A 25,005-nucleotide genomic window follows, 5' to 3' on the forward strand; every position below is an offset into this window, starting at 1 on the left:
AGTGAGCAAGAACTGAACAGCTGAGGGAGCTGACCACAGCTCAGAGGTGCCGGGGCAATCCCTACAGGCGACGGCAGCCCCTGCTGGGCAGCTCCAGAGAGGCTGAGCACCTGTCTCCGAAGAGTGCTCTGCTGGGTACCATTTTGTCCTACCCATCCTCCCCCCAAAAAATCCTGCCTCCCTGGCAAACAGGATTCCTCCACCCCGAAGCAGACGGGGAGTCTTCTGAGAAACCCAAGTGAAACCCCTGTCAGAGGTGGGGACCGGCAGGGCACTGGTAGAGATCATTGCTTTCGGGCGAGCAAGAGCCCTGCGGCTGACATATTGCAAAACGGGTGTGGCTTCTCTTGACAATCACCGCTACCTTTCTGGTGAGGCTGAACATCTGCCTTGTGTGTGAGGTTTTATAAAACACGGCTATTCGCTCTTGGTCTGAACCTCGCCCACCCCATCGTCAGCTGCCTCAGGGCACAAGCCGCTGCCGAGCACAGCCTGGGTTCTACAGAGTGGCGGGCGCAGCTGCTAGCACTCATTTTACTCACCCCTATTTCCATGTTGCTGTTGATGGTGACGCTACTCTTCAGTGCGGCAGGAAAGCCAACGAGCCCAGCTCCCCTCTCAGGACCTGGTCCATAGAAATTATAACACCTGCTGCCACTTAATGCGTCCTTCCTCTAAGCTACACATTTTACCACTGTTAGCACATTTAATTTGCACAATAACAGTATATAATAGGCATCAGCTTGAACACTTTTATCGATGAGGAAACTTGAGGCCCAGAGAGGTTAATCAACTTGCTTAAGGTCACACAGGAAGCGTCTGGGCTGGGATGTGAGTCTGGTCTCCTGCTTCCAAAGCTGACATTCTATCTTCTGTGCTGCTCCATAAATGCTATTTGTTCCCCTCCGTCCCTGGGGGAGGACGTTCCCATTCAGAAGGGCATGGGTTGGCAGTCTCCCCAAGTAGAGGGATCCCCATTGGGTCAGAATCATAAATAATCCTGCCATTGTGATGTGCTTGGGAAAGAGGCCAGCGTGGATTATGTCCCCTGCCTTTTCCAGCAACTTCCCTCCACACTGCCCTCTCCGCCCGGGCAACACCAAGAGTGCTTATATTCCTGTCCAGGCGGAGTGCCCGCGGAGACAGCTGCCCTCCCGGCAAGCTTCAGGGGCACCTTAACCCCTTCCCAGCCTTGGACAACCACTTGGCTGAAGCCCCAAATAAAATAATTGGCATGAAGGCTTTTATTCATCTTCTAATCCTCCCTAGAGTCATAGTGAGATAGATGGAATTCGATTTTAAACACTGACAGCAGCAAAAACTCCAACCCAGAAGAAGAATGCAGCCCGGCCTTGGGGTCCGGAGGCCCTGCTTCATGTCAAAAATAACAATAATGACAACAGCAACAGCAGTCTCCTCCACCGATGGGGATTCTCTCGGGTAGCCTTTGTTAGACTCTTCGGAGGTTCATCATCCTCTCCCTATCTTACAAATGAAGAAGCCAAGTCCTGGACGATTTCAACCACTTGCTCAAGACCACACTAACAGAAAGCAGAGCCAAGATTTGAGCTCAGGGCTCTCTGCCTCTAGCACTTAGGGTTTAACCCCAACACAGCTCCGCTTATTAGCTGAGTGGCCTTGAGCCAGGTACTTCCTCTCTGCTCTTTAATTTTCCTACCTTTAAAAGGAGTTGACTCCAGGGTCCCTGAAGTCCCTTCCAGCTCTAACAACACAATGATTCCAGCCCAGAGTCTAAAAAAAAGGAGGCTCTGGGCAGGCCAACACCTTAACTCAATGTGTCCAGCAGCACCAGCCGTACTCCATGAAATGGCCAAAACTCCTAGAACCACGTCTGGTATGCAGTCAGGGAAAGGGCTGGAAGGCCAGGGAGGGCAGGTCAGTGGCAGCATTCTGAAGAAGATGATCGCATGTCCACTTGAAGCACCCTAGCCCTTCTCCTTCTTGGTGTCTCTGCCTCCCCAGTTTAGACTGAAATCTTGCCTGTGCATGTCCCCACTTTGCCATTGGTCTGGGAGGTTTTTAAGCGCTAGCGATGGAGTCTTCTCCACAGTAAGCAATCAATGTGGGCCCTGACTCCTTTTCTTTCATGTTCTCCCCAATGTGAAGGAATTCCTATTAGCCATGTGGAGCTATTTAAGTTTAAATTCATTAAAATTTTAAATTCAGTTCCTCAACCACACTAATCACGTGTCAATTGCTCAGCAGCTACACGTGGTTAATGGTGACTCCATTGGGCAGCATAGAGAGAGAACATTTCCATCATGGCATGTAGTTCTATGGTACAGGACCAGGAGCTGGGGTTCTGTCTAGGTCAGGAGCTCTGAAGGTGGACTTCAGGTGGGATTTTCTGATTGGGCAAGAGGATGAGAGAGAAGTCAAATCAGCATCCTCCATGGTCTGTCCCACATATTAACTGGAGAGCTAGAAACTTGGAAAACCTCAAGCTGAGTATCAACCCTCCTGCACCCTCCCCCAGATGGTGGTCCAAATGCTAAGCTCAATCCATCCATGGAGAAAAGAAAAAGTCAGAAGAAAAGTCAGGGCAGGGGATGTGTAATGCTGCCTCAAGCCACCACTTCATCCTCGACTGCAAAAGCAGGGACAGCCGAGCTCCTTACCTGGGCTGGAGGAGTGTCCACTCTGGATGGCAGATTCCGTGCCAGGGTGCACCCAGCTGGTTGACTTTTCCTCATCACTACAGAAGACCAATAAGAAAGTGTCAGATACAAGAAGGCCTCCCTGAGTAGGACACCCCTCTCCAAATTCACATCAACACTGATTCACATTCATGAAGCATTGACTGAGCAGACGCTGAGGATTCAGTAATGAATAATATCTGACCCTGACCTCAAAGAATTTATAACCCACCGGGGAAACAGACATAGAAAAAGGTAGTTGCAATATGATAGGATAGGAAGTATACCCTATCCCTATTATAGCTACGTGTAGAGAGCATTATCCCACCACCGGGGAGGGAGTGCTAACCTGGATGAAATTAAGGAAGAGGGACAGCATGAAGACTTCACTAAGGAGGTAGCATTTGAGGTGATTGGTGAAGTCTCTGGGGGGAACAGGGAAGGTCCTTAACTGGCAGCCTCTCAATGGATATGAAAAGAGGAGGCTGGGTCCCTGGGTGTCTACAATGCTAAACAGTTTCATTTACAACAGTCCCTCACGTTAGGAATTTTACAGATGATGAATCTGAGGTTCAGAGGTTAAGTAACTTGCCCCAAATCATACAATCAATAAGTGATGAAGCCACGATTCTAATATCTTACTTCCAGCAAAGTGGGCTCCCTACCACTGCAGATCCTCTGGGTCTGGATCGGAAGGCAGATGAATCCATCAACATTTCTCAATCCCCCCCTCAACCAAGTGATACTGAGGTTTCCAGAGCCAGGTGGGACCCAGCATTAAGCGCCTGACTTTCTTTCTTTTTTTTTTTTTTAAGATTTTTTTTTTTTTTTTTGACAGAGAGAGAGACAGCGAGAGCAGGAACACAAGCAGGGGGAGTGGGAGAGGGAGAAGCAGGCTCTCCGCAGAGTAGGGAGCCCGATGCGGGGCTCGATCCCAGGACCCTGGGATCATGACCTGAGCCGAAGGCAGATGCTTAACGACTGAGCCACCCAGGCGCCCCGAAGCACCTGACTTTCTCGGCCAAATCAGGTACGTGGAGGAGAGGACTCTCAGATCGCCTGTATCATCCAGGCTTTGGGGTGGGGCCGTTGGGCCCAGGACAGGACTCCACTCACTGCTTTCAAAGTATCATTAATACTGTAGTTAATATAATAAACCCCACTAAGAATGCTTCCACTAAAGTAACATATACAATACTGCACATACTTAGTGTACAATTCAAAGTTTTGACATATGTATGTACCTGTGAAACTATCACCAAAATCAAGATGTGACCCTCCCAATTTTTCTCCGTGCCCCCTTGTAATTCCTCCCCCCAGCAACAACTGATCTGCTTCCTATCACTATAGATCAGTTTGCATGTTCTCGAGTTTCTAGAACTTTATATAAATGGAATGATGCAAGCTAGATTTTTTTCTGACTTCTTTCTTTCTTCTTCTTTTCTTCCTCCTTCCTTCCTTTCTTTCCTCTTTCTCTCTCTTTCCTCTAAGTTTGGACACCTACTACGTACAGGAGGGCATTCCCCAGCTGACCCAGCCCTCTGAAGAGGAGAGAAGAAACAGAGTCACTGTTCTCGTGCCCCCAGGGCACTCAGGGATGCCCTGTGATGTGGGCTTTGGTCCTGGGAGGTCGTGGGAGAGGAAGCCCAGGGAGGGCAAAGTCAGCCAGCGCTAAATTGTTAAGTGTGCGGGGAAACCCATGATGCCCTTACACCTCCTCCTCAGCCACCCTGAGACCCGCGGGCCCCGACCCCTCTTCTCCTCTCACCGTTGCTCCCTCAAACCGCATGACTACCCCCACCCCTCCTGGATATCATGGACCATCCCAGGGTCGCAGAGGTGGACACAACCCATCACACCCTCAACTTCCTCCCCCTGTTCTTCTGCCGCTCTCCCCTTGTCAGCCCCTGGCCCAGAACGATGTAGTCCCGGGCTATCTCCACCCCGGCTTTGGGCTGACAGGGAACCATAAAACTGGGATGACCCATGTCACTGCAAACCCACAGCCCCCATGCTTAGCTGGGCCCTAAGTGCCCCCTGCAATCTTCTTCAGGGTCCCCAGCCAGTTGCCATTTGCTGAGAGTTCCAAAGCTTCCCCACCAGCCTCAAGTCCCTCCCCTGCCTCTCCTTCCCTCCCCCGTCCCCATCCTCAATGGACAATCTTTATCGCTTACTTCAAGAAAACACAGAAACCATCAGGTAGGAGCTTCCTCACTACGGCCAACCAGCACCTCCCAAATGGACCCATATCCCCACCTTCATACCTGCCTCTGCACTAGGGAGAAAGTGGCCTTCCCCCAGTTAAGAGTAATCCTCTGCCTGGGTTACAGTCCCCATCATCTCCTGTCTTTTCTAGAACCTTCTATTGAACATCACAGGCTCATATCTTCAACTTCTGTCTCAGGTCATCATCCCTTTAAGCCCACCCTGGTCTGTGTCTTCCAGTCTGAACCCCTGCCTCCCTCCCAATGCCACCTCCCCTTCCAGCTTCCTCTTGGGCTCCTCTTCTTTCATCATCCTTCTTGGAAACCAGTCTCTTCAAGCTGTCCCCACTTCCTGGTCTCCCTCTCACCTATCCTCTGCAATCTGGTGTCTGTCCTCAGCCCTCCCCTGAAATCACTTTTCCTAGAGGTCGTTAAAGAGCTCCCTAGTTCCTAAATCCAAAGGATGCTCTCCAGTCTTCAGCTCACTTGGCCTTTCCATATTGACCATTCCTTCCTCCTAACAGCCCTCTCCCCTGCCTTCTAGGGCAACGCCCTTCCTTGGCCCTAGGGCTACCCATCCTGAGATCCTTGGTCTCTCCTCCTCTATCCCTTCTTTCAATGCTGGTGCTGCCTGGGTAGCCCTGTCTTCTTGGTCACATACTTCTGGATGGTTCCATCCCTATGCAGTGACTCCCAGGACTCCCTCTCCAGCCCAGGCCACTCTCTTTAACTTCTGTCCTGTACGTCCAGTTGCCTGTCAGACATTACCTCCTGCCCATCCCATGGGGACCTCAAATTCAATACTTCCCCCTGAAAGTGCACTCCCCCTAAAAACCTGTTCCTCGTCCCATACTCCTGATCTGTCAAACTCTAGTTAAAATCTCTGAGATTCGTCTTCGATTTTTCCTTTTCCCTCTCTTCCCCAACTTTCAGGCAGTAAATGAACAGCCTCAGTTCTACTCCTACAGACTTCTATCTCCCCTCCCTCTATCCTCACTGCTAAAATCCAACCCATCAGCTGTCTCCTGGACTTCGGCCGTTGCTCCATATGCCAAGTCTCTCCCCCTGTCTCCCTGTTCAGCCCTCAAATCATCACCTGTCCGCCCAGCTGCTGGAGGGATCCTTCCAAAGCCCAGGTCTAAGTGTGTCAATCCTCTTTGAAAAATCTCCTCTGGATTCCCATCACCTGCAGGACCACGTTCAAACCCCGTAGCCAAACACACGAGGCCTCCCCAAAGGTGCTCCTCCCGCTGTCCTGCCCCCACTTCTGCAGCACCCAGCAGCCCCCACTCCATCTCCACTGACCCCTGCAGAGTGTTCTAGACAACCTGTGCCCCAGCACCCACCGGCCCCCGCCTTCCCACAGTCCTCTGCTTCAGGGCCCCTTTCTCCCTGGTCCTCTGCTCCAGAATCAGCTCAAATGTCTCCTCCTCCGGAAGGCCCTCCCTCCACTCCCCAGAGAATGCTAGTTCTTTCTTCCTTGTGTCCCTAGACCATCATGCAAATACCTCTAGAAGATATCCTCTTATTTCCTAAGTATTTACCTGCATTTTCTCCCTACCACCTTCAAGGAAAATCCTGTCTCTTACTGGGTTTTTCTCTCTAATGCCGAGCGCTGTGGCCCACACATGGTGGCTACTCAGATGTTCGTGGCGGAGAAAGAGAAGCTGGAAGGCCAGCAAGAGTTTGGGAAGGAAGATGAGAAGAGGCAAATTAACCGCCTGGGCCGGGGAGCTTGCGGAAATGCACAGCGAAGGCCCCACCCCAGGTGGGACTCGCCATCTCTGGAGGTGGGGCTCAGGAATCAGCCTTTTCTCAAAAATTCCTTGGGTGATTTTTAGGGACTCCAAAGTCTCCAACCACTGACCAAAGGGACTGCAGTTTTCATACCAGTGAAGTTCTGTCATTTAAGAATCTGACCCAGGGTCAAGAACTTTTGTGGAGTTCATTTCTAAGATAATCTAATTACAGCATCAATTATGATCACGGCGATGATAATTACAGAAGAAGGGCCTAAAACAAGTGTGGAAGCTGAGAAGCACCGGAGACAAGCCGCCGGCTGCCTGGGCTCCTTACAAAGGCAGTTCCGGGCAGGGGGAAGGCAGGGCACTAAAGTCAGCGGGTCCTGGGCTCAGTCTGAGCTCTGATTAGCAAGTGGTTTTATCTCAGACAAGTACTCTCCATCTCTGTAGACCTCGCCTCCCCATCTGAGAAGTGAGGGGGTTGCAGCCAAGGTTCCTTTCAGCTCTAATGTTCTGTGAGTGGCTATCTTGAGAAAGAAAAAAAAAACCATCATGTGTGGGTAACAGTTCAGAATGCTGTGCTTCTAGACTTGCTGTATTATCGGGAGATTTCTATCCTGGCAAAGAACGACTATAGTAGGAGCGGGCCAAAATAGCACCAGCGGGGCCACTCTGTTATAATGAGATTATGCCAGAGCCATTTTGGTTTATGAAATTAATATAACGGCACTAATATATTACTGAGAGCAGCAACGGCTTCCTCTCTTTAAAGAATACCAAATGCACTGTGGGCGTCTTCTCCTTCCCCTTGACCACAGCCCCATAAAGAAGCAGGACAGAGAGGGGCTGCCCGCCTGGGAACACTGAGTCCTGGGGTGAGGGCAGGGTCTCCCGGTGTGATGTCACTTAGCCAAGTGTTCTCGCTGGAAAATCTGGGGTGGGAGCAAGAGAAGGAACGTCCCCCTGGCCCTTTCTGTGGCCGGAGCTGAAAGGAAAGATGGCCTTCCTCCTCTGGGCAGCCACTGGCCCCCTGGGACTGGGGGGGGAGGACCCCCCGCCCGGGAAAGGCCCGCACCTGCCCTGCCGCACCCTGCCTTTCCAGAGGAGGGCAGGCCCAGCCTAGGCTGGACTTTGACCCATTGAGGAAAAGGCGGGAGACACATTCAAACCGGCATGGTGATAAACTTATTAGTCACGCGTGCTTCCAGCCAGCTTCCCCCTACCGCTCAGCCTGCCCCCAGCCCTGCCACCTTCCAAGCTGGACAACTCGAAAGAAAAAATAAAATGGCAAAACGAGAGAGACCAACGTACTTGATGAAGAAGACTCTCCCCCCGCGGTCAACTCCGTAGGTCCACCGGCCGGGCAAGTCCAGCCAGTCAATCTCATCGGCCATCTCGGCGTCCAGAAGCCCCTCTCGCTCCGGGCCCTCTGGGGCGCGCAGGGTTGGGGGGGCTTCCTGCCCAGCGGCCCCCACTGTCCGCCCTCCCGCAGGCGGCGGGGGGTGGGGGGTAGAGGGGAGGGGAGGGGTCCCTGCCGGGCGCCCGCCTCTCACTGAAGGCGGCGCGCCGCCAGCCGGGCGGCGGGGAGCAGGGGAGACTTAACCCCGGCCGGGCCGGGCCGGGCTCCCGCTCCAGCCGCCGCCTCCCCGCCCGGAGCCCGCTTCGGACGCCTGCTCAACTTAACGCCGGGCAATCTGCGCGCCGGGGGGTTCCGACGCTCCCTCGCCGACTGCCGGCCGCCGCGCCGAGCGCTGCCCCTCCCGCCCGCAGCCGCCCGCGGAGCAGGTTGCTGTGCGCGAGCGAGGGGTGTCGCCTCTCGCTCCCGGCTGCGAACCTGCACTTGAACCGCCGGCCGGCCGAGGGGAGGCGGGGCCGCGCCGCCGCCGCCGCCGCCGAAGGTAATTCACAGCCAGGAGGAGGATCCGCGGCCGCCCCGGCGGGTCCCCAAGCCCAGGCGCCCGGCGCGGAGAACCAGTTTGGCCGAAAGAGCTTTGAATCACGGACCGAGGGGACGTGTCCAGCCGCCGAACGGAGAAGGGCGAGTGGTCAAACCTGGTTCTACTTGGCGGGAGGTTAGTAGAGGAACAAAGGTCAGATGCCGGGAAGGGTGGCACGCACGGGTGTGGGTAGAAAGGGGCCCTGGCTGTCAGCCTCATTAGTCAAGCTAGCTCTTACTTTTGTTTCTGAGCACTTCCTCCAAGAAGCCTGCCATGACTAAGGAGAATCAGAGTGAGACCTTAGAACACACTCAGTAACCAACAGCTTTTATGTCCCTTTCCCCTAACTTGCACCAGAAAAGGAAAAGGGAAGGGGGGAAAAAAACAAAAAGAGGAGGGAATGTGTTCTGTGCACAGAATGCAGGTTGTAAGCATTCAAACCCGGCATATCAAAAATGGTATTGCTTGAGCCCATAGTTGTGTCTCCGTCCGCCTCAAAGCTGGAGTTCGGTGAGCTTTCCCGGCTTACCCGGGACCTGCTCCTGGGGCTCCCATTAGGTGCACACCGCTCGGATCCATGTGTTAGACCCAAGGGAATCATTAGACAAATGAGAGACACCTGCCTTTAGAGGCCGCGGTGTGTTGCATGGAGCTGGCTGGTATGTGTTGAGTGAGCATACTTACTGCGAGCATTCTAAGGGATTTGATCCCTGTTCCCCCTAGGAAATTGTGTCTGCCCATGCATCACCTCCTCCAGGAAGCCATGCTTGCTTGACTCCACCCCAGACAGATTTGTGTATCCATCCTCTAGGTGTCATGATGCCTTATTAATAATCCTATAGTGGAACTTATCACACTGTAATGCAATCCTTGACTTACTCATCTGTCTCTTTCCTTGGGCTGTGTGCTCCTCAAGGCAGGAGCTCATCTTATGCATCTTTATAGCCCTAGCACCAACCTGGGACACCTAATTCATGTTTGATGAATGACTGATGCTGTCATAGCTGGGAACGACTATCTTTTTTTTAAAGATTTTATTTATTTATTTATTTATTTATTTATTTATTTAGAGAAAGAGAGGAACAGGGAGATGGGAGGGGGATAGACTCCCAAGCACGCTCCCCCCTGAGTGTGGGGCTGCTCACAGGCTCACGACCCTGAGATCCCGACCTGAGTCAAAACCAAGAGTCAGTCACTAAACCAACAGAGCCACCCACCATCCTGTACTTTTGGGCCTTACTTAGGGGTCTGCTGAATTATAGCCATCAGCCACACCGAGGTGTGTGTAGGGAGTGTTTTCTGGAAAAAGAGACAGTGAGCCTTCCCAGGTATCCCGGTGCTCAAACTGGAGGACATAATGTGTATACAGCTGCTAGATAATGAAGCTAAAAGATGCCTCAGGGAACATCTAGTCCAATCCTTGTGTTAAATATGGGAAACAGAGAAGCTAAGATGAGAAGAGGCTGATTAAGGTCACCGAGCAAGTGGGGGCAGAGAAGGATCTGCCCACCAATGTCCAGGCCAGAACTCTTGCCATTACATCATCTTGTCTCCAACTCTGGGAATTCACTCTGCCGACGTATGCAAGTTGATTCCTGGATGCCAGGTGGAAGCTGAGCCCATTCTACAGACGCAGAAGAGTAGCAGAAACCCGTAACACCCAGCTATTTCCTCCCCTCTCAAAGCCTATGGGCTTCTAGCCGAGAAAGCTGCATTAGACAGCAAAGCAGAGCTGCACCTGAGAAGCATAGGTGGGGATCTGTGCCCCTGAGTTCCTGAGTTGGGGAGCCTGGGAGGATCAGGGATCAGACTCCCCTCCAACTCCAGTCCCCTGTCTTGTGAAACACCTGTAAGACTCGTCCTGCCGATAAAGCACAGAGCCACCTACCAGCCCCTGTGATATCGAAGGATCTGAACCACCAGAATTACTGCCAAGATGCCCCCAGGGAAAATACCAGCAGCCAGTGCACTCCCAGTCCAACCTGAGCAACCAGTAAGGGCAGCTGCTTGGGCCGAATGTGGGTGGAAACAGGGGTGAAATGACATATATCTGAAAACATGTATTCTTCCACTGCCTTCCTTGAGGTGTAGGGGTTCCTGTTGATTTCTTCACAAGATTTTTGCATTATTTATCTCTAATCCAGCCTGGGGTTCCTTGGAACCTTTACCTAGACAAGAAAAGGCTGGTGGTTGAGATTTTGAATTTTTTTTTACTCATTTGAAATGAGAAATCAGTTTTGAAAATACTTTTCCAATTATGGTGTATTCTCACCAGTGACTTTTTACATTCAAGATCTTGTTTTCAGCTACGATCAGTATTAATACTGCTAAGAAAGACATTTTAGGGGCGCCTGGGTGGCTCAGTCCGTTAAGCATCTGACTTCAGCTCAGGTCATGATCTCCGGGTCCTGGGATCGAGCCCCGCATCCAGCTCCCTGCTCCGCGGAGAGTTGGCTTCTCACTCCCCCTTTGCCCCTCCCCTGCTCCTGCTCTCTCTCTCTAATAAATAAAATCTAAAAAAAAGAAAAGACATTTTATCAAAGGAGCTAAAAAATAATGCAGAAAAGGAGTAGAAAGCGCAAATAAAAACAGCCATTGTTTCAACAGTTACCTGTTGAAGCGGGCAGGAGGGTTGATATGTTGAAATAAAAACCTTGCATGCTTTGTGGTCCGGTTAAAAATTTAGTTATTTGTTTTCCCCTGCAGCAAATTTTATTTCACTTCTTTAAAAGGCAACAAAGCACATGGAGAAAATACATCAGTAATATTTAGAAATGATTCTGATTCTCTCATCCATTTTGAGGCCTTAGTCACTTACATATTCCTATGTTTCTGGCTTAGTACGGGTGGTGGGTTGAGAAACAGCCCCCCAAAAGCGGTCCATGTCAAATCTCTGGAACCTATGAATGTGACCTTATTTGGAAACAAGGTCTTTGCAGATGTAATTAAGTTAAAGATCTTGAGACGGGGAGATTATCCTGATTACTCGGGTGGGCCCTTAAATTCAGTGACAAGTGTCCTCAGTAAGAGGCAAGGGGAGCTTTGAAGCAGACAGGGTGGGGGGCAGTGTGACCACAGAGACAGAGATTGAGGTGATACAGCCGCTAGAAGCTGGAAGAGGCAAAGAAGGAATCTTCCCTAGAGCCTCCAGAGGGAGTGTGGCCCAGGTGTTGACCTGGATTTTGGACTTCCGGCCTCCAGAACTCTGAGAGAATAGATTTGGGTTGTTTTAAGCTGCCCCGACTGTGGTGATTTGTTACAGTGGCTAGGGGAAATTAATACATACCTGTAAGAAAATCATCGCTTAATGAGACCTGAAATATACGTCAATTATTTTTACTTGTCCAGTATCTAATCCCTTTTGTTCTGTTAATAGCCCCCTGAGTTTCCTTCTGACATCCTCCCCTCTGCTACTCTCTGCCCGTGTGGGTTGGATGGGCTGGCCTCACCCCTACCGCAGCTCCGTTGGGGGTGAGGGGGGTGGTGCTATGACACAGAGGTGGCTAATCTGACCCTCTGTTTCCCTGGCCCTAGTGATCGGTTCAGGAGGGGACACATGACTCCGACCAAATCAATGAGATTTATTTTTTAAGAAGACCCCAGAGTTGGGGCACCTGGGTGGCTCAGTCGTTAGGTGTCTGCCTTCGGCTCAGGTCGTGATCCCAGGGTCCTGGGATCGAGCCCCACATCAGGCTCCCTGCTCGGCAGGAAGCCTGCTTCTCCCTCTCCCACTCCCCCTGCTTGTGTTCCCTCTCTCGCTGTGTCTCTCTCTGTCAAATAAATAAATAAAATCTTTAAAAAAAAAAAAAAAGAAGACCCCAGAGTTCTTAGATAGAAGCTCTTTTTCTCTTGGCTTTGAAGCTGACAGTTGTCACTTTCGTGCTCCTGAGATCCTCGTGCGGAAGGGGCTGCTGAAAGGGAATCCAGTACCGGAGAAAGTGGAGCCCGACATGAAGAGAGCCCGGGGCCTCCTTCCATCCCATGAGCCCTGGGACCCGGCTTGCCAGAGGAGGCTCCACCCCTGGGATTTCAGCTTGTAGGTGCCCTTAGTGGCTTCGGCCAGTTTGAATTGGGTTTCTGCCTGTGACCAACACAAAGGTCACAGTGTCTTGTGCTTCTGTTCCTTTGGTGTAAACAATGTTTCTTTGGGAAAGCCAATGAGATAACCAGCTGCATTTTTAGTGATGCAAGAACAAGAATGCTTCTCTTCCAAGAAAACCACAATTTCAGATCAAGAAAAGATCTTAGTGATCATCTCATCCGAAGCTTACATCTTCCCCCTGGAGGACACTGGAAAACTCAGAAGAACCCAGAGTTGGGGCAATTCCGCAGCAGAATTGGGACCATAACTCCGGTCTCCTGAAAACCTGATCAGCAGAAAGCTAGATTTCAAGATTGACTTAACCACGTCAACATATTTGGCTAAGAGACTTACATAGTTACAAGATTACACCAGATTCCTCTGCTCTATAATTCAAGAATAACAACAATAGTAATTTTTATTGAGTGCTGGTGTCTCATAGTTAATGTTCACCTGCAGGCTAGGTCATCTGCCCCTGCTGACTTTCTTACAGGGACTAGGAAGCAAGGGAAAAGACAAGGGCCATCTCAGCTGGGATTCGATACGTGTGTGTAAATATGCAAAAGCCTAGACAAACCAGTTGCTTAATTTGTGCTTCTAGAAGGGCTTGGGAGGGGAGGTTTTTACGATGAAAACTGCTGTATTAGCACTGGTACCCAGAAGACTGCAGGACCCTGAGGTTTCCCTACAGCCGACTGAGTTCAATTATAGTTATTCCACAGATATTTGGTACCTTCTGTGGGCCAGAGGATTCAGGAATTTTAAAACAAAGCCCCTGCTCTCATAGAATTTATGTTTAATAGATATATAGTCTCAGGCAATGTTGAGTCTATGGAGGACAACTGAGAGAGTAAAGGAGACAGGAATGTAGAGATGCTGCCGCCTGACGTTCCATTTATTCCATGTATAGGCTGCACAGAAAGGTCTCGCTGAGAAGAACGACATTCGAACAAAGACTTGGAAGAATTGAGAGAACCAACCATGTGGCTATTGGGAGAACGTGTTCCAGGCAGAGGAAATAGGTGCAAAGGCCCTGAGGCAGAAACATCCTTGGAACATTTGAGAAACAAGGAGGCCAGTGTAGCTGAAGCAGAGTGAATGAGGACTAGGAGATGAAGGAGGCCACATCATTCAAGGAACTTCGTAAGGAACTTTGCTGTTATTCTCCATGAGCTGGAGGACTAGCGGAGGGCTGCCTGGAGGGGTGCCATGATCTTCATGGTTTAACATTTTTTAGAGGATCATTCTGGCTGCTGTCTGGAACAGGGTTGAAGCAGAGTCCAGGTAGGAGGCTACTGCAATAATCCAAGCAAGACATGGGGGTAGCTTAGTTCATGGTGTTGGGGGGTTAGAAGCAGTGAGAAAGGGTGAGATTCTCGGTATCTGTTGAAGATAGAGCTGAGGGATTTGCTGGTAGATGAGGCTGTAAACAGGCTGTGAGAGGAAGGGAGGAATCAGGGTGACTCGGAGGTATTTGGCCGGAGCGATTGGAAGAAGGAGTTGCTGTTGACTGAGCCGGGAGTAGGCTGCAGGAGGAGCAGGGGTGGGGGTGGGGGAGAATGGGGAAACACAAGTTCAGTTCCAAGCATGTTAAGCTGGAGATGCCTCTGAGATACCCAAGTGGGGATGCCAGGGAGGTGACTGGCTATCTAAGATGGGAGTCTGTCTCAGGAGTAGACATACACATTTGGTATTTTTCAGGGATTGGATGGTAGTAAAGCCACAAGGCAGGTCGAGGTCACAAAGGAAGTGAGTGTAGGTAGGGAGGAGGCGGAGATCAAGGGCTGAGAACTGAGGCACTCCAACTCTTAAAGGTCGAGTTCATGAGAAGGAATCTGCGAAGGCACCTGAGCAACGTGAGACTAGTGAGGTCGGAGAACAAGAGGGAGTGGTGTCCCGGAAGTGAGCCCTGAGTGTGTTCACATCCCTCACAGGAAGGAATGTGCGGATGGTGCTAGTGTTCTAGAAGGGCTGAGGTTAGGGTGGGTTCTGTCTGAGCAGGAAGCGACTTGCACTCCCGTGTGGAGGGGTGGGGAGACAGCTCAGGTTATTTTTAAGTTGGTCTGACAACGGGCCTGGGAAGATGATCGTTTGGCTAATGAGCCCTTGCTCACGGGTGAGAAGTGCGCCTGAAATGTGCCCCCTTCAGCTCCATCTGAAAGGCTCTACTCTGGCTTCTCCTGGGAAGGACGCCAGCCCAAGATGGCTGGCTGATTTCTCCTGCCAGGACTGCGTCGTGGAGCAGAGCACTGGCCCTGGCAGCTCCCCAGAGGGGGAGAGGAGGGCTGAGCCTGTCAGTCCTCTGCTCAAGGCAAGACACTGGGGCCAGGTGGAGCCAGCAAGATGGGCCCAGAGTCCACCTGCTGATATTTCTTCTCTGGGTCCCATCTCGAATCCATAGCTCAGGCAAGGCTCTTGTGATGACGTTAATGTCTGACCTCAGGTTTTTCTAGAAAATGGCAGCTGGTGCTGACTTGGGCATTTCCTGGAACTAACACAGCACTTTGGCTCAGTTTAGTTCAATAAATGCATAAGGCACCATTATGCTTCTATCTCCATGTAAAACGGCTCCGGCCCTCAGCCAACCGGTTTCTTCCCCTCGTCTCTGCCACCACCAACCTGCTGGTCACGGCTCAACACTCGTCAGAGACCTTGGCTCTTGGTTCAGCCTCTTCCTTGCCATGCCTCGTCCCCCTCTCATGCCGTGTGATTTTGGTGCCAACGTGAATTAACTACCCAATGTCCTAACCCACCATACCTTAATATCCTCGTCTCCAGGGGCAGTCACCTCTACTCCATTAAGTTCCTCACACCCAAGGCCATGCTTTAAACGGTCTGACCACTCAGATTTACTCCAACTTGGAAAACATAAACTCGAATATCCCACTTTCTGATTGGCTCCTTCCAACACCCTCCTTCCTCTCTTCCCTTCCCATCTGTTCCTTGCTTTCCTACAGTATCCGTGCCTTCTCTGATTTCCTCCTCATCTATCCACGAAAGCCTTGGTCCACTTCCTGTGCCACTCAGCCCAAACTCACAGGCGGTCACAGCATCCCGCCACTTGTCCTCAACCATATCCACGCTGCAGAACTACCCTCCGGATTCACTTGTCCACCTTCGCTGCTCTCAGGCCCAGGAAAGCATCACCCCATGCCACTGGAGGAAGGAAACAGGTCGCTGCCCCTGTCATTCACTCTCCACCTTCCTCTTGCTGCATCTGCATCCAGTCTCGCTGCCAGCGTTATTGTAACAGACCCCATCATCATTCCAGGGGAAAACAAAGGCAGTCAGAAAGACACAGCCTTGACTGGACCACGTTAGTTCAGTCTCCCTAGGCCCACTGGTGCAACCCCCCCTGTGTTTCCGCCCATCGGGCTCTCTTTCCTCCTGTCCAAAGCTCCACCTTCCATGTATTCGCACCTTACAAGCACCCATCCCTCACCAGCTCCTCAGCTTCCTCCCTCAATGATCCCCTCTCCCCTGTATTTTTAGTTTTCCCTCTCTTCTGGTTTTTTCCCTCAAGCATGTATACACACACACACACACATGCACGCACTCATGCACGCTCGCATGCACATACACAAGTGCACTCAGTAAACCCCATGCCCACCCCCAGCTACCATATCCCCACTCTTCTTCCTTCCACTTCTCCCAGTGCCCAATTCCGTGCCTCCCAGTTACTTGCAGTCTGGTTTCTGTCTCCACAACTCCTTGAAAATGGCTAAAACTGAGGTGCCTGGGTGGCTGAGTCATTAAGCGTCTGCCTTCGGCTCAGGTCATGATCCCAGGGTCCTGGGATCGAGCCCTGCATCGGGCTCCCTGCTCCATGGGAGGCCTGCTTCTCCTTCTCCCACTCCCCCTGCTTGTGTTCCCTCTCTCACTGTGTCTCTCTGTGTCAAATAAATAAAACCTTTAAAAAAAAAGAAAGAAAGAAAGAAAGAAAAGGGCTAAAACTAGTCTGGCAAAGATAAGCACTTACTTCCGGGCTGTGAAGCCCAACAGACACTTTGGGCTCTCATCTTGGGTAATGCATTTGGGGCTCCAGCCCTCCCTCCTCCCTGCCCTGGGCACCACCATCTGTTTCTGCACTCTCTGCCCCAGCCATCCCGAAACCCCTACTGTTCCCTGTGCCTATGTGCCCGGGGGCCTCCTCCACCTGCAGAACCCTTCTCTGTCTGCTCTTGTCTTCCACTCTCCTGCAAGGCGTAGCCCAGAGAGGAGCCCCCTGCACTTGCCCAGCGTCCTGTGCTGGTCATCCCTGTATGGCAATGGACGTTCCTGTCGCCCTACTTCTTGGGAGCGCAGACTTCCTTCCTCCCTCCCTCCCTCCCTCCCTCCCTCCCTCCCTTCTTTCCTTCCTTCCCTGTTTTTATGTTACTCACTCTGTGCTCATCAGGACAGGTGCCCTCCTTAAGCCCCATCACCTATTTTACCTACCTCCTCCCCCCTCCTCTGGTAACCACCAGTTTGTTCTCTATAGTTAAGAGTCTGTTTCTTGGTTTCTCTCTCTCTCTCTCTCTCTCTCTCTTTTTTTTCAGGAACTGTCTTTTAAATCCACTTTTTTGTCTTCATTTTACTCAGCACTGTTTGGCCACTCCCACTTTCATGAAGCTCTTTTTTTCCTCTAGGCCTTCATGACACCACATTCTCCTGGTTTACCTCCCACTTCACTAGCTACTCCTTCCTAATCTCTTGGGTAACTGCTTCTCCTCTGCTTAACCTCAAAATGTTGGAGAATCCAAACTTCACCCTTAACCTGGTTCTGTACTCTACCTACACACTCTCCCTAGGTGATCTCCCCCATTGTGTTAAATTCCATCTACATGCTGCTGGCTCCCAGATTTCTATCTGAGTCTGACCTCTCCGTTGGGCTTCAGATACGTATATCCAGTTGTCTACTCCTCCACATGGATGTTTAATAAGTATCTCAAACTTAATGTGGTCAAAATAGAACTCTTGATTTACAGTTCCAAATCTGTTCTCCTGGAGTGTTCTTTATTTCAGTATATGGCACAATCAATAATCACCCCATTGCTTGGTCCAAAAACCTAGGAGTAGTGTGACCACCTTTCCTGGTTTGCCTGGGACTTATCCTTGTTTTAACCCTGAAAACCCTATTCCAGGAAACTCCTCAGTCTCAGGAAAGCCAAGATGGTTGGTCATCTCACCTAGGAGTCACCCAAGATTTCCTCCATTTCCTCACATTCTACGTCTAATCGACTGGATCTCCATCCAGATATACCCTCTTTCCTCCTCCACTGCCACCTGGTCCAAGCCTCCATCATGTTCCACCTAGACCATTCAATACCCTCTTCATCTGGTCTCTCTCCTTCCTTACCTGGCCCACTCATTTTTCACACACTAGCCAGAGGATCTTTACAAAGAGAAAATATGATTATAGTACCACACACTTACCAGTTCAAACACTCCAATTACACTTAGAATAAACCCAAATTTCCTTCCTCTGTAAGCTCTACATGATCTGGCCCTTGCTTCCCATCCACTATCATCTCCTAGTTCACTCCCCCTTCTTCCCATCCCTCCCTTCCCCCCATCACCTCATGACTCACTCCCTCCTACCATTCAGGTATGAGGTCAAAGTTAGCCTCATGACTATGTCCAGAGTCATTCCCCAAGTTTCTCCCTATCGGATCTTTCTCTTCCATTATCTTCAAGGCTTATATCACCACCTGACACTATCTTGTTCCATTTTTTTGTTTGTGTGTATCAACTCCCCCATCTAAGACGTAAGCTTGAGAGTAGAGACTTTGCCAGTCTTGTTCACATCTGTGTTCTCAGCTCTTGGCTCAGCACACAGTAAGTACTCAGTAAATCTTTGCTGAATAAAAGAATATTCAGCCATAGTACAGGGTCTCTCACTTTGCTCATAAAGGATATTGAATGGACAAATATTAATGAGAGTCAACCAAGCTCTGGCTAGGCACTGGGCCCACTTTCATAAGTAAGTTATGATTTTTTTAGGAGTTTATGGTTTACTGAGAGATACATAAATCAAGCTTTTAAACTAAGTAGTCATAACAGTTATGAGTATGCTGGGGAGTAAGAAATGTCATAACCTTTTCTTTTCCTTTTATTTTTTTTTAACTAAGTTTTATACCCAATGTGGGGCTTGAACTAATGACCCTGAGATCAAGAGTTGCATGAGATCTGAGATCAAGAATTGCATGCTCAACTGACTGAGCCAAACAGACACCCCATAATCTTTTATTTTCTTAAATAAAATGTGATTTGCTCTGGGTCTTCATCCCACTAGGGTGGCAGAAAATTTGATCTCAATCACTACTGAGGCACTCCCCCAACCTCTAGAGTCATAAGGAGCTTCCGGGAGTCCAAAAGATCTAGGAAGGACCCTTTAATCTTCTGTCCACTCTGGCCACCTCCTATAATGCTCCTGGCTCAAGCCGTCACAGTTCCTTGAAGAGTCAGCTGATTCTTGGCCAAGCTTGTACTTGGGGGAAAGTTTGGATAGGGCGGTTGAGTGGAGGTTTTGTGGGAACAAAATGCTGATCCAAGCCACTCATAAGACCTCTCGAAACCCCCATGCTATTTTCTGCTCAGGGAAATCGTTCCAAACCTGCTTTTGGTCTATGAATTCCATCTCTCTTTACCTAAGCCCTTCCTTTCTTTCCCTCCTCCACTGGAACTACCCTACAAAATCTCCCTTAGATGGCTCACCTGGCTGCTTCCTGCAGATGGAGAAGATGCTAAAAATGGTCAGTTATCCATGTAAAGCAGAGTTCTTACATCTCCCCCCCCAATATACTCCTCTTTCAGAGTTCCCTAGCTCAATTAATAACATCACCCTCCTCTGTCACCAAAGACAGTAAAGCTGACACATCGTTACTTCATACCTATACTTGTACAAGAACATTCTGCTTGACCCATTCTTGTTTCTCCTCAGTTCAATCCATCCACCAAATGACCTGAGAGGTAATCCAAAAGAACCAGTTTGACCATGTCACTGCTTTGCTGGCTTGTCTCATGTAGAATGAAATGGACCAAATTTTAGCATGACCTTCAAAGTACTCTATCATTTAGAGTAAAAACTTTATCCTCCACTACATTTCTCCATCCCAAACAACCCATACCCTGCTTGACTCGCCTATTAGCCATTCCCCCAACATGCATTCTATATTCTTCCATTTTTACATTTTCTCTAAAGCTATTCTTCCTACTTGAAATGTCCTTTGCCTCCCTATCCTTTAACTGCTCCCTTTCCCCAACACTTACCCAGTTAAGAGTACTCTTTTTTCCGAACTCTAACCCTATTTCCATCTCATCTATGAAGATTTCCTGAAAGGAGTGAAACAGGGACTCTGGAGCCAGGCTGGGTGTAACTGCCCGTTCTCTGTTATTCTTCCTAGCTGTGTAATCTTGGGTAGGTTAAGATGCTTCAGATTCTTCTTCTGTAAATTGGGAGATACATAAAATAGATCACATAATTCACGGCGGAAAGAAGGAAATGGACTACAAATCGGGAATTAGTGGACTAGAACACAAAACACAGCAAAATAATAGAGAAAAATCAATGAAACCAAAAGCTGGTTCTTTGTAAAGATCAATAAAACTGATAAACCTCCAGCCAGACTGATAGGGGAAAAAAAAAAAGAGAGAGAGAGAGAAGACATAAAATACAAACACTAGGAATGAAAAAAAAGGAATCACCAATCCTACTGGCAAGGCAAGGGTGTTTGCTCTCACCATTTCTGTTCAACAATGTACTAAACATCCTAGCCAGTACAGTAATGCAAGAAAAAAGAAATAAAAGGATACAGATTGGAAAGAGAGGCAAACTTTTTATTTATTCTAAGATATAATTATCAATGTGTAAAATCTTAAGGTCACAGGATACAGGATCAATATACAAAAATAAATTGTATTTCCATATATTAAATGCTGCCAAGAATTGGACATTGAATTAAAAAAAGGTACAATCTACAATAGCATCAAAAAAAGAAATATTTAGGGATAAAGGTAAAAAAATATGTACAAGATCAGTATTTTGAAAAATACACAACACCGCTGAGAAAAATTTCAAAAGATCCAAATAAATGGAGGGATATACTGTGTTTATGGATCAAATGCAAATTGCAAATTTATACCAAGTAAGATTACCACTATAAATCCACTAGAATAGCAAAACTTCTAAAGACTTAGAATATCAAGTGGTAGGAAGGATGTGGGGCCATTGCTACCAAGTGGTACAGCCACTGTGGAAAACTGGAAGTGGTTTCCTTATAAAGTTAAACATATACTTACCATATGACCCAGCAAGCTCACTCCTACATTTAGCCAAAAAGGACTGAAAATGTGTGTCCACAGAAACACTTGTATGCAAATGTTCATAGCAGCTTTAGTCATGGTAGCCACAAACTGTAAACAAACCAACTGTCCACCTAAGAGTGAATGAATGAATAAATTGTGGTATAATCGTACAATGTGATACTACCCAGCAGTTTAAAGGGTGGATGACCGATATAACCAACACCAGAAATGAATTTCAAAAGTATGACACTAGATTAAACAAGCCAGACACGAAAGGGTACATAACTGTATGTAAAATGCCATTTTTATAAATCTCTAGAAAAGGTAAAATAGTGAATAAAAAGCAGATCATTAGCTGCGAAAAGCTGCAGGTTGGTTGAATACAAGAGTATGAGGGAGGGGCACCTGGCTGGCTCAGTCGGTAGAGCATGCAGCTCTTGATCTCGGTGTCTTGAGTTCAAGCCCCATGTTGCATGTAGACCTTACTTTAAAAAAAAAAAAAGAGCAGGAGGGAACTTTTTTGGGGTAATGGAAATGCTCTATATTTACCCAATGAGGAAGTGCCTTTCATGACACTGATCAAGTTCCCATGAACCTCATGCTGCTTCTTGAAAGATTTGTAATGAAGATATGACATCAACTGATTTAAAACCGTAGTTTTAAAGTCACCACTAGTAATATTAGCTTCTCAAAAACATCTCAAGTAGTATAAATAAGCATAACGTATACATTGAAAATAGAGCTTTCCACACATTTAATTGCTTTTTTGAAACACATGAATCAATACATTACTTAACTGTGTGTGTTGGCCGGGAGCCTATCCACTGGGAGAAGGCGGCTATGGAAATTGTCACTTGAGTTAAAGCAAAGTATATTGTGCACCTAAGACATTCTGGTTACTATGCTGAGGACCCTCCCAGCAAAGAGATGGACAGTCTGTAGGAAGAAATGGAAGCGCAAACAGTTACAACTCAGTGTGACATGAACAGTGAGAGAAAGGGGGACAGGGGCCCGTAACACTGAAAACAACGTAATGAACTCCGTGAGGATACACAGATGAAGTCATCATCAGGGACGCCTTTGGGGGGAGATGAAACCTGATCAAGGAAGGTAAATATTCCCAATGGACCCTGAAGGGGTCTACGCCAAATGGGAGGCATAAGAAGGGACCCCTGCTGAACATAACTTGTCATCCCCCTTGAAATGACCTGGGAAATTAACTGCAAGAACATGCACCTGCTTCAGCCTTTGACTTCCCAGCAGGACTTCTCTTCTGTAAATCAATCCATCTCTTAGGCAGTGCTGGGCCACACCCCCAGGCCAGTCAAGCTGTGACTCACAGCAGGTTGTCTTGGGGAAGGTCATCGCTGTTCAGAGGCGGGTGTCTAAAAAAAATGGGGCAATCGGAAGTCAACAAAACAAAAAAACTCCTCTGTAAATTCCTGAAGGTACAACCCCCCCCCCGCCGCAAAACCCCCAAAAACAAAACATCTCCTCCACTCGCTACTTAGTCAAATCCAGCAGAAACACAAGGCAGGAAGAGCACCACTGTAATACAGCTGAAAGGTGGCCCAGCCACTGCAGGCCGAGAAAACTGTACGCAAACACACACTGGCCTTCCATCTGCACACCGGAAGTGTATGTGCTGGGGGCAGCCCCTCGGGGCCAATACCAACTTACCAAAGAACAGTCCTGGGTAGCCACCTGGCCTTGGCTGCTAGCTCTAAGAGGGAAACAGAGAACAGCATGAGACCCCGGCCCAGCAGTTCTTTAGGCTCTTTTCCTCCTTCCAAGCCCGTCCCATGTACAACTCCGTAATGAGACATGGTGACTCTCCATGCCTCGAGCAATGTGGCACCCTGTCTCTCCGCTCCCTGAGAATGACTGCCCTGGTTCACAGGAATGCAATAGGAAGCAGAATGCTGAGCAGATAGTTAAGGGAGATGAAGCCCTAACTGGAAAAACCCCGATCCAGAAAACCCAGCAAATAGCCGTACATCAGCCTCTTAGATTTCACCCCTGATCTCCTAATTATCCTCCCTCCTTGGAGAGCAGGAACCATCAATTCACGTGTTTGTGTTCAACTACAAATCGTGGTTCTCCCTTAAGGAACAGTTACCACAAAAAGGTGGAGTCACAACGGGCAGGCCTGGCATGGGCAGGGCAAGGCAGTTCTCCAGCTTGTTTATACACCCAGGGAACGACCTCCAAGGGAGCAACACCCATCACATTAGTAATCACGGGGATCCGTCAGGCACTTCGAGATGGTAACGCCATCTAGTGGAATCAACAGAGCATCTCTAGCAACCCACAGCCGGTCTTTGGCCACAAATGAACCTGCTGGTGTTGTGGGAAGAATACTTTGGTATTATTAATACAGAATACTAATTCTGGAAAAGGAAGGTCTCAGCTGATTTGCTCACATATGAAATTCATGCACCTTATTAATGACACTCAAATTAACTGATGCGGTATCCCTAGCCAGGTTGAAATTTGTAATTACATTCTACAAATTTAGAGCTTACTGCAACTTCTCTGGAAGGCCTTTTCAGTTCCGTGATTCAACATCAGCTATGATCGTGGCGTGTTTGTTTCTAATCAGACATGGCTGTGTTGATGTAATCTCAGTAAAGGCTATATGAGAGGTGACTTTAGGAAAGTGATTAACTCGGGGCACCTGGCTGGCTCAGTCGGAAGAACACACAACTCTTGATCTTGTGAGTTTGAGCCTCACGTTGGGTGTAGAGATTACAAAAATAAATAAATAAATAAATAAATAAACTTTTTAAAAAAGTGATTAACTCGTTCAAATCTTTGTTGAGTATCTACAGTTCTAGGCTCTGGGCTCATAAACAAGACACACACGATCCCTGCCCTCACAGCATTTACCGATTCGTGAGGGTGGCGGCACACAAGGAGCAGGTGCAGATGTTCACAAGACGAGGTCAGAATGAATAGAATTTAAAAGGGCAAAGGGAGAGGGAAAGGAAGGGTCATGGTGCTTTTGAGATCCAAAGAACTCATCTTCTCATGATGAAAAAAAATTTTTTAAAGATTTCATTTACTTATTTGAGAGTGAGCAAGAGAGAGAGCATGAGTGGGGGGGGGTGCAGAGGGAGAAGCAGACTCCCCCTGAGGAGGGACCCTGGGATCATGACCTGGGCCAAAGGCAGACACTTAACCAACTGAGCCACCGAAGTGCCCCCTCATAATGAAATGTTTTTAAAGACAACCATTCCTGGGGCACCTGGGTGGCTCAGTTAGTTAAGCATTCAACTCTTGAGCTCAGGGTTGTGAGTTCAAGCCCTGCACTCCACACTGGGCATGGAGCCTACTTAAAAATTAAAAATTAAAAAATAGAGGCACCTGGGTGGCTCACTTGGTTAAGCATCTGCCTTCAACTCAGGTCATGATCTCCAGGTCCTAGGATTCAGCTCCCCATCATGCTCCCTGCTCATCGGGGAGTCTGCTTCTCCCTCTCCCTCTGCCCCTCCCTACCCACCCCCGTGCTCTCTCTCTCACTCTGTCTCTCTCAAATGGATAAATAAAATTTTTAAAGAAATAATAAAAATAAAGACAACTGTTCCAGAATAAATATGCATATGAGTTTTCAAAGCTTTTTTGGGGACTCCTCTCTGGTTTTTGACTGCGGAACCAATGTATGAACTCCCATCAAGAAAAGCAGCCTTGGGGGCGCCTGGCTGGCTCAGTCGGTGGAGCATGCAACTCTTCCTATCGGGGTTATGAGTTTGAGCCCCATGTTGGGTGTAGAGATTACTTAAAAATAAGATCTTTAAAATAAAAAAAAACACAGAAAGAAAAGCGGATAACTCAAAGCAGCAATACTGCATGCAGCTTTACTGTCACCTCTTTCTTGGACCCTGAACATCTTTGGGATATTTCTGAAAATTAATCCACTCCCAAACCATATATATGGTAACCTAAGGTTCTGGTGGGAAAGTATGCAGCAAGCTCTGGAGAGAGTTAAAAATTCTGTGAGGTCCTTTCTTCCTCTTGGTGGAGAGTATCTCTAATGAATGCACACCTCTGGAAATTGTGCTGTTCTTTTCTTTTGCTATGGAGGTCCTCATCATCTTC

General features: G+C 48.6%; 1 protein-coding gene and 1 long non-coding RNA gene across 13 annotated transcripts in view; both read right to left on the bottom strand.

The window, feature by feature from the left end:
• The window catches only part of PLEKHA6 (pleckstrin homology domain containing A6), a 139,511-nt gene extending 131,527 nt beyond the window's left edge, over window positions 1-7,984 (bottom strand). For 5 of the 12 annotated variants that reach the window (XM_036075869.2, XM_036075877.2, XM_036075876.2 and 2 more), the window contains exons 1-2: window positions 7,915-7,982; window positions 2,640-2,716 (exon numbers count right to left, since the gene is read on the bottom strand). The gene's annotated coding sequence lies outside the window, so the exon portion shown is untranslated. Of the gene's footprint in view, window positions 1-2,639; window positions 2,717-7,914 lie in introns of all 12 variants that reach the window. The other 7 variants (XM_036075870.2, XM_036075874.2, XM_078078289.1 and 4 more) reach the window with 4 other exon arrangements.
• Window positions 7,985-21,388: 13,404 nt separating this feature from the next.
• On the bottom strand, window positions 21,389-24,350 carry LOC144382617 (uncharacterized). The gene is made up of 2 exons (XR_013449930.1): window positions 22,588-24,350; window positions 21,389-22,292 (listed from the first exon to the last, which is right to left on the bottom strand). It is a non-coding gene; the product is annotated as an uncharacterized LOC144382617 (long non-coding RNA).
• Between the last annotated feature and the right edge of the window lie 655 nt (window positions 24,351-25,005).

This window comes from Halichoerus grypus, chromosome 7 (assembly GCF_964656455.1).
Source record: "Halichoerus grypus chromosome 7, mHalGry1.hap1.1, whole genome shotgun sequence".
Lineage (NCBI taxonomy): Eukaryota > Metazoa > Chordata > Mammalia > Carnivora > Phocidae > Halichoerus > Halichoerus grypus.